Raw genomic sequence first — 20,239 nt, forward strand, 5'->3', positions numbered from 1 at the left:
CTGAAGCATTCTGTTATAAGACTACTCAAGTAGGATTCCTTTTTCCTTTTCTATTTATATCTGCCAATCCGCCCAGTCAGATTAATCAAGTTGCAAGCGTTGGGTTGCTGCCATTTTGAGATCTATTGTTTTAAGGAAGAGTAACCTCCCAGGATTGGCGACATATAAACTATATAGATATAGAATATATTATATATATATATCTATATCTATATATTATATATATATATAGATATAAATTATATATATATATATATATATATATATATATATACATATTTATTTCATAACAGAGGAAATGCTTTGTCCGTCTACTCAAGTGTTTTCCGAGAGGCAGGATGTATTGCTTCGAATTTAGATGAACAAAATTATCACGCAATTAGTTTTGGTAAAGTTATTTTCCTAATAACTGATGTACTTATGAAATAAACGATAGTTGTCACTTTAAAGGCAGAGTAATACAATAACTTGCAATGGTACAACTAATGTGCATGGAGATACTATTCATGTTCCTGGTACAGATGGATCGCAGGTATTAGTGATGGTGATGATGAAGATATCAATGTTTCACAAGACGTGTAACCACTATCAGACACGAGCAACAGTCAATTATTTTGCACACTTCCTTTCTTCACATGAAGAACATGGTCTTCTTAACGCTGAAAGGGTATTCACCCTTCTTTACAGTGCTAACATTCACAAAATCTTGAACTGATATTACCCCGAGTTCTTGATAGTACCTTGATCCCCTCCCCACCACCCCTCTTCCTTCCTTGTCCTTTTTGAAACTTCTCCAGTTCAATGAGCCACTATCTCGTCCCCTTTCAGTGACATGAAAATAGTATTCATGCTTAAATTGACCACATCAGCTTTTCATAACCTTGACATCTCCGTTCTTTGGGTCGACAATATCTCCGATCCCAGTCTCACTTGGAACGACCTACTACAAGGTAGGGAGGGACTTGCATATGTCTGCTGACATTGCCAAAACTTGAGTTAGATGTTTGGTAACTTGACCCGAATATTGAAAGACCAGATGATCCTATACTGAAGAGAGGGAAGGGTGTTGAACAAGAGGCAGATGAGATGAAGCTACGTGGAACTGTACGATAAATCAGCCCTTTTTTTTACAAGTTTAAAGCTTTAAATTGGTCTAAACCAGAGTAAAAAAAAATTAAACAAGTAGCACTGGTCACTGTCTTACAAAACATATTAACTTTACATACGCAGCACACATGGTGGAACGACTACTTTACCCTTACGCACATACACATACACATACACACACCACACACACACACACACACACACACACACACATATAATATATATATATATATATATATATATAGATATATATATTATTATATATATATATATATATACACAATATATATATATATAAAAATATTATAATATATATACATATATACTTACAAATACATACATACGTATATATGTGTGTAAGGGGTCTCTATGTACGTATTATATATATATATATATATATATATATATATATATACAATATATATACATATATATATATATAATATATATATATATATATATTATATATATATATATATATATATATATATATATACATACATATATTACAGATAACATCATCGTCAACGCTTTCCCATGCCTTAGAACCGTCCCATTTGCCTCGAGGATGAATTATAACTTGAGAAGCGTGATAGTCTCCATGTAAAATATTGCCATGATATTTAAGGAACTTGCAATATTTCACGGACGCAACCGTCTCGGAACCGAGTTTTCTTTGGACTTATTTGAAATAATTTATTGAGAACTCCAAGACATTTGTAGCATACCAACTGTGAACTATACAAGTCTCAACGTGACAGCAAAGAAATATGCAGGTGGCGAAATCTTAAATCTTAATTCTCTCCAGACAGCAGGAGTCAAAATAATATATAAATCCTAGTGTCATTAAACCAGGAAACACTGTAAATAACTTTTGTTCTTTACACATGCCCTCTCCTGTATATATTGTCAGGTTTTGAGAACTTCTCCGAAATACATGATATATATATATATATATATAATATATATATATATATATATATATATATTTGGCAATGTGTGTATGTATGTATGTATGATTGGTATGGGCGCCCGGGGCCGTCGGTCTGACGGGACTGAGATTCGGATCGGAGATGGGTTTCTCAACCCCGGGAAGGTCGAGACTACGTTATAATGGGGTTTCATCCCACCTCCCCCCGCCCTCCGAAGCGGGTGGGTGTGAGAAGGATTCCCTGAAACGGAGCTCGTTCTGACCGTGTGAAACGGGGATGGTTATGCCCGTAGATTTAGTTACTTTACGAATTTATCATCACAGTAGTAAAAAACACTAGCGAGTCGCTTATATGAAGCTGCAGATGAATATGCTTTTCAGTAAGGATTGGTAAATTCCTATATTTAATAATACACACAAACACACGCATATATATGTAATATATAATATATATATATATATATAGTATGTATCTATATATTATATATCATATGTACATACATACATACATACATACATATATATATATATATATATATATATATATATATATATATATATAATGTATATCTATATTAATTATATATTATGGGGATGTATATATATATATATATATACGTATGTATGTATGTATATGTGTGTATAAATATATATATCATATATTTGGCAATGTGTGTATGTATGTATGTATGATTGGTATGGGCACCTGGGCCGTCGGTCTGACGGGACTGAGATTCGGATCGGAAATGGGTTTCCACCCCGGGAAGGTCGAGACCTACGTTCGGGAGCCCGGGATCCCAAAATTTCTACAGAAGTGGATTACTACTATTCCGCGCTCCTAGAAACCATGTACAGTCGTTTAATTTTGCGGCAGATTTCAGTCTTATCATGATAATTGGGAACACTTGCCCTAGCAACATGAATTTTGTTTACGCTGAGTTCCCCCGTTCTGTGAGGTTATTAGCTGAGTAATGTTCCTATGCTAATTAACAGAGATATTCTTGACTTCACCTTATCCATGAAAATCGGGGGGATTTTCATTGAATTCATTACAATCAATCACGTGTCCAGTTTTCTTCAGTTTCGTGCTCATAAGGACCTCTATATACATCAAAATCAGGGGCATTTTCGTGTTAATTCTTCCATTGAATTCATCACAATCAATCACGTGTCCAGTTTTTTTTCCGCTTTGTGCTCAAAAGGTGGATTTTCGAAAATCAGTGTATGTAAGTTAAAAATACATTTCACTTCATCAATCGACAAAAGAAGTTTTACCACAGTAGGGAAGCCAGTAATGACAATTGTTTTAGTCCTGATGTGCGTATGTGAGTATGTGTGTGTATGTCTACGGTTGAGTTGTTATTGTTTTTCCTTTGCAGCAGCAGTTGGAGTCCAACGTACAAATGCCACCTAAGATAAGAACAAGGATTGGACGAAAAACCGAGGCCGCTTCGCGTGCTTCAGGAGCAAGGTCAAATGAATCTAATGATCAGAAAGATTCCAGGCTCGAGAAAATGCGAACTCATTCATTTTGATATTCATTTTTAAGGATGTTTGTTTTGTCAGATTTGCATTCATCACAATTCAGGTCGTGGTACTGTATTCAATTGGGGCTTGATTTATCTATTTTCTTTTCATAAACTATGCTCTGGGTTACACGGACCAATCTAGCTGGGATCCGCCCGTAGGGCGGGTAACCAACTAGTATATATATATGTATGTATGTATATATATATATATATATATATATATATATATATATATTATTATATACGCGTGGTTATTGGTGAAATAAGAGGGAATATGGTGTGGTGGGGTTATTAATTAAATGGAGGAAATATTTTATCACCGGAGTGGTTTATTATTAAGATGATGATTTATACATTTATATATTTATAATCTATATATATATAAGGATATTATATATATATATATCATATATAAGGTGGATAAAGTTGATCTTTGGGGGTGACCTTTTTTGTGGTTATGACTTTTTTTTCTGGGAGTTTATGATGCCAAGAGAAGAGTTCTGTGTTTCTTTTTGGTTTCGTGACTAATTGGAGGCGAGTGGCATTACTGCATTGTGGTCCTGTGGAGATGTTATTTTTGGAGGCATATAATTGCCGAATTACGAGTTTATCGTAGTTTTTTTATCCCAGATAGGTGATAATTTTTTATATAATTGGGCAATATCATGTGAGAAATAAGTCTTCGAGGCAAATTTTGAGCAGCTTAGTCATATCCTGGAGATAATTTAGTGAAATGTGCTTACTTAGTGTCAGTATAGACCTTTTTTTTGAGAATCATGAGTTTCCGAAGTTGGAAGTCTGACTAGACATTTTTATGTTGCAGTTCGAGCATACATGTCCGCAAGAGGATTTTTTGCTGACAGTACTGTGATGAGTCCGGTGTGATGACTCACTTCCTCTAGTGGTGATTGCTCATAGTTTTTCAATATCTGGAAATGTTGACCATAGCATTTCATGAAAATGCGCGTGTAAGGGGTTGCTTTCTGGCCGTGTCCGGTCAATTGAATAGTTCCGATGGGCAAAAATTCCGTAGCTATACATATTGCATTTGTTGGGGAAAATGCGGGGTTGTGTATATCATGCATATATTATGTGTTTTGTGATGGGGGAAGTTCACTTCTTGTTATTTTTTTTTATTTTTTTTCCTTTTCTTATGAGAGATGTAATTGGGGATTCAGATTTAAATAGCATTTCTTTTTGGACGGGTGATGTAATTTGTTGGACGTTGTGAATTACATAAATGGGCGTTTGACATTAAATCTCATTGTAATTAATTATGTGAGCAGTGAAGAGTTCTTGCGTCAAACATTGGAAATTTTTACTGATTTTGTGGGTTGCTGTAATATCAGAGCTTGAGAGAACATTTTTGATTTTTGGGTCTGGGCTTGTTACGTGACTTTTTTTTTTTTCTTGGGGTCATTACCTTTTTACTTTTTTTTTTACTTGTGAGAACTTTCGAGTTTGAAATGTGAATGCAGAAGTCCGTGGAGTTACTGTGAGTTCTGGATTGTGTGTTAGTGTGTGAGTTTGGAGAATTAAGTTAGAGAACTTAATATTTTTTGTTTGCGAGTTGTGATTTAGTGGTCATGTTAAATGGAGTTAATTGGGAGACGTTCCGTTAATATTTTTGGGAATTTTTGAAGTCATTATTTGATAGAAGTAGTATGTCTGGGGTTAATTTTCTTTTTTGATTGACCGATGACTTGACTGACATACTTAAACACACCATAATCGTCGTTCCCCGACGCTAGCAAGACGCCCACCAGCCGTGCAGAGATGTTGCTGTCGTTTGCCAGGGTACTTACGAGAGTTCGTTTCTGCGAGTCTTACCAGAGATTCCTACAAGCGCTTTTGGGTTCTACAGAAGCCGTTAGTTAGAAGTCTTATACAGGGAGGGGAGGACCCATTTCCGCCTTCCTACAGCTTGCTACAGTCTGTGCAGCCAGTTGCAGACAAAGAAGGATATTCAAGAATCCAAAATGAGAAAATTTATACCCCAAGTGTTATGGGAGATGAAGCGTGATAGACATTACTTTATAATGCCAGAGACGTGCAGTTACTTATATTTTTTTTTTAAGCCGGCCACTGTGTTTCATATATAAGCTGTTTTATGTGAGCTATGGCTAGGCAGGGGCTAGCCAGGGTAATGGCCGAGCTACTGTGATAAATAGACGATAATATGTATCGTTGTGACATTTCTTGGAAATTGGAGACTCATCATATTTAACTTCCCATAGAGACAGTCCGAGGCAACGCCCTTCGCTGGTAATATATATATATATATATATATATATATAATATTATATATATATTATATATATATATATATATATATATATATATATACTTATAATATATATATATACATATATACATATATATATATACATATATATATACATATATATATATATAATATATATATATGTATAATATATATATCATATATATATGTAATCCAATCCTGAAAGTCGCCGTCGATAGGTGGGGACTGATCTGCTAATCATATTAAGTAAATGGAAAGAAACGTAAATAATTCTTCCTTATTCTGACCGGCTTGCCTGACGAGAAATAGTAGTACAGACTGATTCAAAGTCTAGATAAAAAGATAGCCTCTACCAAAGATGTCTTGTCTTCAAAAAGAATTGCAAAAGAAAGTATATGCCCCAAATTTACATAGCTATATATCTATATATATATATATATATATATATATATATATATATATATATATATATATATATATAGCTTGTATCTCAGTCACTGGCCTCTATGATATATATATATATATATATATTATATATATATATATATATATATATATATATATATATATATATATATATAAAATGTAGTATGCACAAATATTGAGCTGCAAATGTCCTTTCATAACCAATTCGCTCTACCTTGGTAATATCACCGACGGGGTATCATATCTAATAAGCGATTCGGTAACTAGGTAAATCGAACGCCCGACATTGCAGATTAACAATTTTCAGCTAACCCTAAAAGTCGCTGATTCCAGTCGTTCACCAGTTATAATTCCTCATCGCCGACAATATTTCAGAAAGTAGAGCGAACTGGATATTGAACGACATTTGTAGCTTAATGTTTGTGTTGTAAAAAAGTAAGGGCGCATACGATAAAAAACGTACAAACACGCACACATGTATATATATACACATATACATGTACATACATATATATATGCCTAAGTATTTAACTGGGATAGAAAATCACAATATCTATCTGAAACCTGCCATAGAAATATACAAAGAAAAGGAGAGAGAGAGAGAGAGAGAGAGAGAGAGAGAGAGAGAGAGAGAGAGAGAGAGAGAGAGAGAGAATCATAAATCCTGGCGCGTAAGAGAAAAAGGATCCCACTGATGAAAGGTTGCGTCATCAGTTGCTGCACACTAATAAAAGCAGCAATAACAGCAGAAGCAACAGCGGCCCACCGCTGGCAGCTCTGTCATCAAAAACAGTATTGTATGACAAAGCTAATTTCGCTTTATAACGGCACATGATATAAAGGCGCAATTTACTCGTCACGACTGCAGCTCTATTTTTGATTAACGTATATTGTAATTTTCTCTTGTCTAACATTTGCACTGTTTCGCGAATTAAAACGACATTCTTTCGGTACGTAAAAACGGCCCAGAACCTTTTTTTTTTATTTCGACTTCCTTTCATACCATTTTACACATGGTTTATAATTATCTCCCAAACTCAGTGCTGAATACATAAAACAGGCCAACTCGACGAGGGAAAAATAAAAGAATAAAATGACATCATCAGCAGCCTATATAATCCATCCAGTATATATATATATATATAATATATATATATATATATATATATATATATATATATATATATGAAGTTTTTCCTTCTTCGCCCTCACCCACCTCCACTTTGGTTAAATGAAGCCAATAAGCCAACCCGCACCCTTCTGCACAAACCGAACACAAACCATGACATTAAACCCTTCCCCACTGAGGTATCATCGATTGCCTTTGGTGCTGTGAGGCCAGTTTCAATCATTCAATCAATCAATCAAGCAGAGAATCCCAACATGTTCTCAATAATCTAGCACCCCACCGAAAAGACACATCTGTCACGTTACTTGTTTTTAGGCAGCGGACGCTAAAATTCTCGTTGATTTTTGGTTAATTAATTTTTCGCTTTGTGCATTTACATATTTACTACGGTGAATTCTATTTACTCTTTTCTTAACGAAGAACGCACAGAATTCTTCTTTGTTTGGAGAATTTCACAGAGCAATTCGATGCAAAATGGATAAAACCATCAACAGCATATTTTTTAATACGTAGTTTAACTGAGCCACAGAGCTCATTTATTTAGCTCTGACAGGGCAGGATTGACTATAAAAAGACAATAAACAAATTATATTGACAAGTTATGAATCCCGCTTTTACTAATCAAGTTTCGGCACTAAATTAGAATTTATCGTTAGAATTACTTTGATAGCAGGAGGTTTTCATCATTTGCAGCTCAGTGATGACACTGTTTCAGTAGATTCTCTGACCATAGGACTGTAGTTGGCAAATATTATGCTCTAATTATCTTGATTGTAGTTCTGCTAGTTTAATTTGTTAAGTCTTTATCTTACTCTAACTTGCGATTGATGAAAATGAGTTCTCTTTTTCTTTTAAATCAACTACATTACTTTACATTGCTTTAAGACATGGGCTGGAGAATAGTTGCTTTCACAAACTTTTGTAGAAAATGCAATGTGTTTTTCTGTTTCGGAGAGGAAAAGGAGTATAAAAACTTAGGCCAAGGCCAAGTGCTGAAAGGGAAATTAAAGTATAAATATTTTAAAGGTTTAACAGGAGGAAAACCTCGCAGTTGGACTATAAAACAATTGTCATGAGATGTTGGAAAGTTAAATGGAAGAAAAGGAATATGAGCAGAGGTACGGTAAAAAAATGAATGAAAAAGGTTGCAACTATGTGCTGAAGGGACACTGCAAAGAACCTTGAGTAATGCGTACTTTCTTGTTTATCTTTCACAACGAAAACTGGAAACGATAACAACTAAAAAAAGAAAAAAAGGCCTATTTAACTTTCTAAGAGACAACTGCACTCCCTCTTTAATTATTATCGAATACCTCTTCTTTTTCATTTCTAAATTACTTGGAGTACTACAAGGTGTATACTCTAAAAGGAGAAAATTTGCCCTTAAAAACAAAACACAAACATTTCAGAGGCATCTGGACTTTCATATACACAATACCCACAAGAAATGTTATCAAATGTTATAACAATACCCTTTTGTCCATTTCCCTTATCTTTCTTTACAAAAGAATATCAGTGACTCATTAAAACTGCGACGATTTACCCGAATTAAAATATTCGATTTTCACTGAAAGAACAATATCCATACATCACCAAAAATATTATTAAGCCAACCTGAAAAAGATACGCCTAAGAATTCTAGACTGAGGGAGGCTACTTAAAGGTAAAACGACTAAAAACGAGACCGTAACGTAAAGCTGACGCTACAAACATGGAAGAAAATTACGCAAAATACAGTAAATAACTATTACAAATTAAAATGACTCTTATATGAATACAAGAAAGGACCATGCGAAGTACAGTGGCATTTGAAAATAAGCAACCAGCCAAAATAAAATATAATTCACAAAACCAGTTAATGTAAGAAATAACCACTCAATAGAAAGACAATGAGCCAAAAATGTTTAGAGATAAGAACTTAATGTTTTTTTTACAAAATAAAAAGACATTAATTAGGGTAGTCTGTACCGTTAAAAAGAAACTACCCCATTGCTAGCTCGATCAACCACTTTTAAATCTGAATAATTCTGAAGGGGAGACACGTTTGCCGTATGTCTTTTGATATAAATTCAAAAGGGAAAACAAAGATTCAGCGAATGCATATCATTTGAGTTGGTTCAAATCTGTTCCATTATTTATTAGCGAAATATTTTTAATGGCAGTTATTACTAACAATCGAGAGAGAGAGAGAGAGAGAGAGAGAGAGAGAGAGAGAGAGAGAGAGAGAGAGAGGTGCGGCGGTTGCCTTAGGATGAGAGGGCCATAAGTCGCCTTTTGTGACAATAATAAAAAAAAGTTCCCATTAGCAGTTACCGACCTTACTACATCAGTGATACAACTTACTCGTGACTAAATTTTCCTAAGAAGAAAGTACGCTGAAAAACCACCGTTCATGAAAATCAATTATGGCATCAAAATAAGAAAACCACATCTGGATAAAAGAACAAAACTAAACAAATATGTTATATCAATACAAACTTGTATGTTTTCGAAGGTATATGATGAAAGGGGAAAATGATTACCATATACTCTTCAAACGTTTGTAATCAACAACATGCACATCTTGCATTGTTCATAATTCTTACATCGTTACATCAAGTATGCAATCTGCAAGAGCATTCATTAACTTTTCCGCCAATTTCTCGCAATCAACAAGTATAGGAAAGGCGGGGAGGGGGTGGGTGGGTGCGAGGGTGTCCTTGTTGGCCAATGGGGAAGAGGCTTACAGAGAGTGACCGATAGGTGGCTGACGGTGAGTTTAGTCACTTTAGTTTGTTTGTTTGTATGGTGTGTTTTTTACTTTGCATGAAACAAGCGGTTATTCAACAACGGGACCAACGGCTTTACGTGGCTTCCGAACCACGTCGAGAGTTAAACTTCTATCACCAGAAATACTCATCTCTTACACCTCAATGGAATGCCCGAGGATCGAACTCACGGCCACCGAGGTGGTACCCAACACCATATCGACCACGTCACTGAGGCGCTAGTTTGGTGGTTGGGGTCGGCGGGATAAGGCCTCTTTGATTGGGAGTGTGATCGTCAGTTGTCAGACAGCGGGTTTTTAAATGAAGATTAAAAAATTGAAAAGAACGAAGTTGTTCTTTAGAACTCCAGGATATCAGTGATGTGGCATTATATACATACACACACTACATATACATATATATATCAATAATATATATATATAGATATGTATCTATATATATATGTATGCTATATATATATATAATATATATATATATATATATATATATATATATATATATATATATATGTGTGTGTAGTGTGTGTGTGTGTGTGTGTGTGTGTGTGAGTTGCATATCAATGATTTGCTAAAGTTATAAAGAAAAAATTCTGTTATATTGTTGCAGTACGCGTTACCTACAGTTTAACCAGATGAACTACCAGACGTAGTTAAAGCTGCCATATCACGCGCTGAAAACGTTCCTATATTGTAAAGGTGTTACACATATATTTATTGAACTGGGTGTTAACGTACTAGTTCCAGAACTATAGCGCGTTAAGTGTCCGTGCAAAAGACCGATCGAAGCCCGTCCTTTCTCTTGATGGCGCTTCACCAGTCACAGAAGCGCCTCAGCGGCGTGGTTGGTATGGTATTAGCGTCCCACCTCGGTGGTCGCAGGCTCGATTCTCGGCCATTCCATTGAGGAGTGAGAGATGTGTATTTCTGGTGATAGAAGTTCACTTACGATGTGGTTCGGAAGTCACGTAAAACCGTTGGTCCCGTTGCTGAATAGCCACTGGTTCCATGCAACGTAAAAGCACCATACGAACGAACAAGAACACCAGTCACAGTTGTTTAATTACCAAATACTGTGCCTATAGTCTATTTCATTTCATCTGTCCACCCACAGGTGATGATGTGGCACACGCGCGTGGGTAGCACTTGATTGGCTGACAATCAACGTTTCCGATATCACTGGCTTGTTGTAAATATTAAACTATTTCTTCAATAAATTTATTTTATTTTTAATATATTCAAAGAACCTTCGTCCCTTTTTATATAAATCAGAAACATACCAACTTGTATCGATAATATAGCAATACAAGAATCACGAAAGACGAGCTATAGTATCAAACAGACTATTCAGATTAAACACAACCGAACTTCTGCTCACAAACTGTTTAGATCACAAGATTTCCTTATCATTCAAATTTTATTTTACTCACAGTTTCATTATATGAATATAGAAATAATTTCTTTGATACAAAAAATTATATCCATGTACGAAAACAGGAAAAATAATCTTTAATATTAAGACCGCCAGTCTTTGATATTGAAAACCGCTAGAACACGAAGCATTGGCAAGCGAAAGCTGGTGTAATACTATCGATTCGCCAGATATTTCATTTTACGTGTTCTTTTAACCATTTCACATCCAAAAATAACTTCCTCATTCTAGCCTTTATTTATTCAACCTTAGTATCGTTCCATTGCCTTGAAAAGAATAAAGACTAGGCTAACCTCATGACGTATGTGTTATCGACACAATGATGGGAACTCAGTTGATATTTCAAACTTGCTCAATAAGTTACTTTGCAAAGTACTCCTAAAATGATGATTTGCATGCTTAAGAAAAATTAAATAAATATGCAAATTATACCATGATACCGTTGCCAAGCATTAACGATGGGTTTTATCGGATTGAATTCAAATACATCGACCTCGGTAGGGAATCGAATTCGTGACTGATGGTATCTCCGTGAAAGTCAACTACTTCGTGGAGACATTAAAGGCAACCTACACCAGAAAAAAAGACTTTGAAACAGAACCTTAACATACCTTGATTACGAGGTGAATTTCGTCATGAATATCCAGTAGCTACTTGATAGCAGTAAAAGCTCTCATCACTGCTAATGAAAATAGTTGTTATACAGTATTTGATTTATGTATCCAGTCCATCACCATCAACCTAAAACAATTTTAGAGAATTTAGTATGAAAGCAGAGTAGTTATCGAGTATTAACATGTTAACCATTTATAAAACAATAAGGACTATCCACTTAGGCTACTAAGTGGACCTGGAAATTGAGGTTACATCAGACAATGAAATAAACCAGACATGTTCAAAGTCTAATAAAATCAACAGAATTTTCTGCAGAATAGCTTACCTTTATTTACATGCGAGTTCCACAGCAATTATTTATGCAGTGAACGGAGCACACCCTTCTGGAATTGCGGCTTTGGGTGCTACGTATTATGCACTAGGCCTAGGCCTACATTCCGTTAAACAGTATTACGGGGACTTGTACATATATGAGCAACCTTTGATTGTAAACCTGGAAATAAACAATCGTTAAAAATCATATAAAAATGTTAACGGTATGTAAAGCATTAGTTTACAACCGCAGTGTACTCATCCCGCCAGTTGAACTTAATGGTTTTTCAAACTTGCTCGTTAAGTTACTTGGCAAAGTACTCTTAAAATTGCATATTCACTGGAGTATTATAAGGATTTGTATACATAAGAAAAGTTATATAAATATGCAAATTATACCGCAATACCATTGCCATGCATTAACTGAAATTTCCAGCCAATGTTGCAGAATTGTTCTTTTCATCTACCCAAGACGGCTTTATAGACTATATTTCTTATTATTTTGACTATTATCAAAATACTGCTTATCACCCTCGCATAGCCGGACGTCTTTTTAATTACCTACAATAAGATAAAACATAAATTACTGAAAGCCCATCGTCCGTGTTTGATCTTCCTACGTTATTGTATACAAGTTCATCTTTCCTGTGCTTGTATTGTTACCTTTACATTGGTAATATAAATCGGCCTGCTTATGATCAATATTAGTCTGAGGATTCTTCGCATAAATAAGCATTCTGATATATTACTGAGGGAACAGTTTGCAACTTGATCATACTACGAAATCGAAGACATTAATTTCAGCCACTGGAGACAAGCTGTGTATGTTACAATTACCTAAAACCTTCGTGGGTGAGCAGACAGATGGAATGAAATATAGCATAATTCATGCAAACAGAGGTGCGATGGGTTTTATCGAACTGGATTCTAATACATCGACCTCGGTACGGAATCGAATTCGTGACTGATGATATCATGGTGAAAGTCAGCTACTTCGTGGAGACATTAAAGGCAACCTACAACAGATAAACAGTACTTTAAAATAGTCCCTTATCATACCTAAATTACGAGGTGAATTTCGTTACGAATATCCAGTAGCTACTTAATAGCAGTAAAAGCTATAATCACTGCTAATGAAAATAGTTGTTATGCAGGAGTATTTGATATGTGTATTCAGTCCATCATAATCAACCTAAAGCAATTTTAGAAAAGTCAGTATGAAAGCGGAGTAGTTATCGAGTATTAACATGTCAACTATTTATAAAACAATAAGGACTATCCAATTAGGCTACTAAGTGGACCTGGAAATAAAGCAGACATGTTCAAAGTCTAATAAAATCAATACAATGCTCTGCAGAAAAGCTTACCTTTATTTACATGCGAGTTCCACTGCAATTATTTATACAGTGAAAGGAGCACACCCTTCTGGAATTGCGGCTTGGGTGGTACGTATTATGCACTAGGCCTAGGCCTACATTCCGTTAAACAGTATTACGGGGACTTGTAGCCTACATATATGAGCACAATCTTGATCGTAAACCTGGAAATAAACGATGATCGTTAAAAATCATATCAAAATGCTAACAGTATGTAAAACATTTGTGTTATAAGCAGTCTATTCATCCCGCCCATGGAACTTCTAGCGGAACCGAGAAAATGCAAGAGGACTGCCACTATTTTCGCAAGAAAGTACAGCTATTTTTTTCATCTAATTCCAAAAATTTCTCTAATACTCACGTTTAATGGATAAGCTTTCGTCACTCCCGCAAATGGACGCTTTCTGCTTAAAGCTGATCTCAGAGATAAGGCAGTTTTACGTAACGTTGCTGGTAACGAACACTTCACCGTCAGGTGACAATTACAAGTTACAACTGAAATGGTAATCCCGCCAATTTCGGGATGGCACATGAGCAATAGAAACGGGGCTCGAGAGAGCTCGCACAAGTTAAAAGGCCGCCACCAAGGATTCGCGGGTCCTGGCCCCCACCAACGGTTAGGTATTACATACGTATCTGTGAACTTGTGAAGGTTTGGCTCTTCAATCGACCTGTTCAAGGACGCCAGAATATTAATGTGAACAACCCGCATAGTTTTTTTGTTTTTTTGCTGCCTGCGCAGACGACTTGAGAAAACAGTTCATCTCAACCGACATGCCAGCGCCGAAATGACAATGACATGCGCAGACGCACCTGAACGTTAGGGTCCCCACAAGGTAAATAGAATGGCTCTTTTATTCTATATACCTCGGGTCCCCATACACTAAACGACTGTATGAACGATTGTCTGTATCGTTCGCAAAAACACGGTGTATGGGCTTGTCTCAATGCAAGTTTCGTGTCTGAACGATCTCAGCGGGAATCTGTCACGACCAGGTCTGTCATACACAGGTCGTTCAATGTGTTTGTGTGCCGATATAATGCTATCGCGCACGTCTCATCTTAGAGATGATGCCTTGTCTTCTCGAAACAAAATCTTTGTTCAGACGGAGATCGTTCAGACAGTCTTTCATACAATTGTTCAGTGTATGGGGCCCTTTATTGTGTGGTCTGGGGAGGGCATTCGCCCCCCCCCCCCCCCCCCCCCCCCCCCCCCCCCACAAGTTATCTTTCCATTGTAAGATAGGGCATTCACTATCGGATTTACCTATTAGTTCACCTGCGACCATTCGACGGATGTGCGTCCGCATGAAAAAAGCAGAACTGTCAGTTGGAGTGTCAACTCGAGTCAAAGTCGTTGTCCTCAGTTCTCTGCCTTCGTCGTGGCAATACGACATTAGTCATTACAGCCATAGAACCTCCGCTGGGTGATGAGGAGGTGGAGCTGTATGGACTACCTTTTTTATGGCTGCTATCGTAGTTAACTTAGTAATAAAAAGCAGAAAAGGCGTACAGCCGTTACAGGAGTATGGTGTAAGGATTGTTGTTTAAAGAGATTTACATTCTCACACAATACTAGTGAATGAGATTAGAGACGGGTTCAATTATTTGCGAATGGACAATGTAATCCATTCGCACATACTTTCACCTCTTACACCATTATAAAAAGAAATGACACTTGTATGTCAATATGTATAAGTCCTCATGAAAGACTCAGAGCCATGCTACCGTACTAGGCAAGTTTCTGTTATCATTTCCAAACAAAATTTGTGCAATCATTCCCGAGACTTGCAACAATTTGGAAAGCACTGCAGAAGGATTACATGAAGGTAGGATAAAACATCAATAAGATTTATATTTATTTGGCCAAAATAAAAACAATCCTTTAGGCCTATGCTAACAACAGTGTAAAAAATAGGTAATTCCTAGGAATAAGTAAAATATAATGATATATGAAATAACACACTATTCCATATGAATGTGAAACTTTAGACCTATGATTGTTCATGGCTGAGCTGCATAAGTAAAATCAACGTAACCCGGTTGGTTTTGTATAAACGAATCAGTCAGGTTTGCGTTTGGTGTGGAAGGACGTGATTCATCAGGGGATTCCTCTGTTATCCTACTGTTAATAGTTAGGGAATTACTGATAAGTATGTCCGCCAAAAGTTGCATGTTAGATGCGAGCTCCCTGAGGTTAGCCGCATACGTTTTCCTGGCAGCATCAAATTCGTCATCTCGTCTGATTGTTGGCATATGCTCCCCTATTATTCATAATTCCCTTTCAGCTGAACTAATACATGCAGATCGTCGTGGTACTTCAGTTTTGGGTGCTAGGCTGCTAGATTCAAATGTATACCACTTGCTGCAGATATTGGTCTTGAGCCATCGTCAGTGTTTTCTTGATCTTGTAAATGTTGAGTAACATCCTGAAATAAATAGGTGTATATATATATATATATATATATATATATATATATATATATATATATATATATATATATGTGTGTGTGTGTGTGTGTGTGTGTATGTGTATGTTAATACTGTATGTGTGTGTATGTCATAGCATAACTGAAACACATAGAGCAACTTCAACCAAACCTGGTATACATACGAATTACTATATGGAAAATAATAGTATGGGGATAAGACGTCACTAGCACCAAATGGGGGTGGGGTGTCAAATTACCGGGTGTTAAAGAAACCGGGTTTCAGTTCACCGGGAGTGAAATTAACGGGATCAAATAACCAGGAGTCTACATACCGTTCACCATATATATATATATATATATATATATATATATATATATATATGTGTGTGTGTGTGTGTGTGAACATTTTTAGCCACAGGAACAGCTAAATAAGATGAGCGTAAGTGCCACCTAAATCTAAATGCTTGAACGTTGTTATCAGATCAATAATACCTAAATAAACTGCAGCGATGTTAACAGAAGAATAAAAAAAATCAGCAGTTTTACCTGCAATCCATAATGTGGTAGCCACGAGTTCAATCCCAACTTTACTCATGGTTTGATGGATGTTATTAGCAGCACGGCCTTATAATCTGTGTGAGGTATGAATAGAGGTTTTGAGGGAACCCAATCCCCATACGTCAACCTGCTAAGACTCCAGCTTGGGCACTAAAATTTAAACCTTTAACCGGTTATTATACAGGGTTTAAAAAAAAAAAATAAATAAGTCCCCTGCTAAAATAAAGCCTCACCAAAATTTACCAGACTTCGTGACTGGACACAAAGGAAGTTATGAGTAGTACAACTAACGGCTAACCTACCATCTATTCTACATTCCCTAGGGGGGTAGCGCCGTCAGTGCAATTCATGCGGTGCACTGTAGGCATTACTTGAGGTTCTTTGCAGCGTCCCTTCAGCCACTAGCTGCAACCCCTTTTATTCCTTTTACTATACCTCTGTACATATTCTCTTTCTCCCATCTGACTTTCCACCCTCTCCTGACAATTGTTTCATAATGTAACTGGAAGGGTTTTCTTCCTGTTACAGCTTTAAACCTTCCGACTGTCAATATCCCTTTCAGCACTGAATGACCTCATAGACCCCAGCGATTAGCCTTGGGCCATACATTCTAAATTTCATTCAGTTTTCCATCTACTCTATAGGAAATTCCTTCACCTGTAGCTAATGTCTTTCAGTCTCGCATTTGTCAGTTCAAAAAGTATGGTATCCTTTTGACGTGTCTAGGATAAAGTGTCTGTTTTTATTCCGAAGTCACCTTTAATCTTCGTTTATCCATTATTTCCCTTCCACTGGATTCGTCTCGTCTTGTGCGTGCGTGTGTGTGTCGTGTTTGCCCTGAAACAAAGTCCATTCCGGAGGGTAGTGACAAGTGTGTTACTAACGCCAGACTTCATTTTGTAAGCCATTGTGTTGGTTTCACTTTGTTCCGTAAATTACAGAGCAGTGCGAAATTGGAAACAAAATTCTTCGGAATTGTAAGACTTCTTGGTTCTCAGCAAGTTACCGGACCCTCTCACACACCTATATACATATGCTCGTGTGTATTTGTGCCTGCATGCGTGCGTGTGCAGTCTCGTCGTGAAAGCAACAGCACCCTGCAGCAAAGGTTACCTGGGATCCATCTTCGAGCAAGACGGAGGGTATTATGTAAATCCCAGTTGTGCTTCTGTTGACACAAACAAAGTTAGTTATGGGATGTCTCGTCTTTGTGACAGCATATCAACGGGATCGTTCCTTTTCGCAAGAACTGATTTGGTGCGAAATGCTTTTTACTCTGAATATATATGTAAATATATTCATATATTCACAGCGGAGTTTAGTACTTGTCTGAGTAATCGCTTTTGTTACTTTGCTATTGTCTTTAACTACACACTGGATAAAAGCCTTTTCTGGCTTTGCTAATTTTCGCATGTCCATGAAATGTATTCTTTCTTATATGCACACACATTTTTGTTACATACACCGTAACATTTTTTACATTCACAAACATTATGCTACAAATGTCGTTTAATACCAAAATCATTCTATCTGGGAATGACATGAAGGGGAATCAGAAAAGTGATGAGCGATCCGTCACGACGAGGACTTGAGCCATCAAATGGTTGGGGAGACAAGACTTGAAGTGACGCTTGTCATTCAGTGGTTAGAGTCCTCTTGGCAACAGAGATCCTGTTCACTTGCATATCCTTTCGTTGTTTATTCCGAGGTTGAGTGAATTTGATGGTAAAAGATATTTGTAGATTGATGTTTGAATATATACATATATGCAGAAGCCAGGTACTATGTCGTACCTCTAAGTAAATGGGGATACAATCCACAATGAAGTAAAATCCTCTTGTAGTTTAAAATATATATTTCTTGTACAGGATTAAAGCTTTCGACCATCAACTGTGGTCTTGTTCACTAAAATGTGATATGTCACCTCAAGGAACTAACAAGTAAGAGCACAAACATTTGAAAAAACAACGGTTAGGCAACAAGCTAGTTCATATTATGAATGATCAGGCGGTTGAGCCCTCGTTCTTTCCAGAATTCGTCTTGATCTTCGTGGGGGAATGTTTCTATTGTCAACTGCTTGTTCTCTGCTGGTTGGGTGGTTTGTTGGAGAAATGACCTGAGTGGAGTGGAGTAAACAGGAGAGGAAGCAGCATCGTTACTGGCACATATATGTGCCAATAACGATGGTGCTTCCTCTCCTGTTTACTCCACTCAGGTCATTTCTCCAACAAACCACCCAACCAGCAGAGAACAAGCAGTTAACAATAGAAACATTCCCCCACGAAGATCAAGACGAATTCTGGAAAGAACGAGGGCTCAACCGCCTGACCATGCGTAATATGAACTAGCTTGTTGCCTAACCGTTGTTTTTTCAAATGTTTGTGCTCTTACTTGTTAGTTCCTTGAGGTGACGTATCACATTTTAGTGAATAAGACCACAGTTGATGGTCGAAAACTTTAATCCTGTACAAGAAATATATATTTTAAACTACAAGAGGATTTTACTTCATTGTGGATTGTATCCCCATATACATATATATGTGTGTGTGCGCGCGCGCGTGCATGTGCGTGCGTGATAGGCAATATTGGTAAACTGTAACCTGTGTGTGTGTGTGCTAGGCGATTTTGGTATGCTGTAAACTGATTTCTCTTGACTTAAAATCTAGAAATCACTGATCCCTTCTGTGTTCACAAAACACTACTCTGTACTCTTTCTAACAATATGGTCAGGACGCTAAATTAAGCTATAGAAAAAAAAACCTATTGGGCTTCAAGGCGATTTAGGCGTTGTCCCCTACGTTGCCAAATGTACTCTCGAGTTTTTAAAGGCCTACCCTTCCCATTTACCCCTTTTTAATCCGTGCGTCTGTCAAGGAGGTTTAACCTCCTTGGCGTTTGTTAAAGTCTCCTGGGAGCAGTATACTTCTGGGTGTTCCTTATTGCCTCCACACTCCGAAAATATTTCCATTCTTCCAGGTCTCTGTTTTTCATATAGGTCTAATTAAATCTCCTTTTGGACCTTTCTCGTGATTATCACAAGCTACTGGAGTTCCGCATTTTTAATTTACTTGTTTTTGTATATATATATATATATATATATATATATATATATATATGTGTGTGTGTGTGTGTGTGTGTGATATATATATATATATATATATATATAATATATATATATATATATATATATATATACATACACACACACACACACAGAGCGCTGTTGACGTTCGAAAAGGATTGTGTATGTGGACAGATAAGAGAGCGCATCATAAATGTGCATAGGTTAGATAAATAAGATTATCGGCAGCAATTTAATTTATTATCTATTCATACTATGGTACTCAGTTTCTTTCCAGTAA

The 20,239-nt window shown here is 36.5% G+C and overlaps 2 long non-coding RNA genes across 2 annotated transcripts in view; both read right to left on the minus strand.

Moving 5' to 3' along the window:
* LOC135198044 (uncharacterized) overlaps positions 1 to 12,686 on the minus strand; it is a 226,658-nt gene extending 213,972 nt beyond the window's left edge. The window contains exons 1-2 of the long non-coding RNA XR_010310712.1: positions 12,525 to 12,686; positions 12,196 to 12,325 (exon numbers count right to left, since the gene is read on the minus strand). This is a non-coding gene — a long non-coding RNA (uncharacterized LOC135198044). The remainder of the gene's footprint in view (positions 1 to 12,195; positions 12,326 to 12,524) is intronic.
* Positions 12,687 to 13,143: 457 nt separating this feature from the next.
* On the minus strand, positions 13,144 to 14,403 carry LOC135197604 (uncharacterized). The gene is made up of 3 exons (XR_010310627.1): positions 14,249 to 14,403; positions 13,879 to 14,051; positions 13,144 to 13,527 (listed from the first exon to the last, which is right to left on the minus strand). It is a non-coding gene; the product is annotated as an uncharacterized LOC135197604 (long non-coding RNA).
* Between the last annotated feature and the right edge of the window lie 5,836 nt (positions 14,404 to 20,239).

Source organism: Macrobrachium nipponense, chromosome 21, assembly GCF_015104395.2.
Source record: "Macrobrachium nipponense isolate FS-2020 chromosome 21, ASM1510439v2, whole genome shotgun sequence".
NCBI lineage: Eukaryota > Metazoa > Arthropoda > Malacostraca > Decapoda > Palaemonidae > Macrobrachium > Macrobrachium nipponense.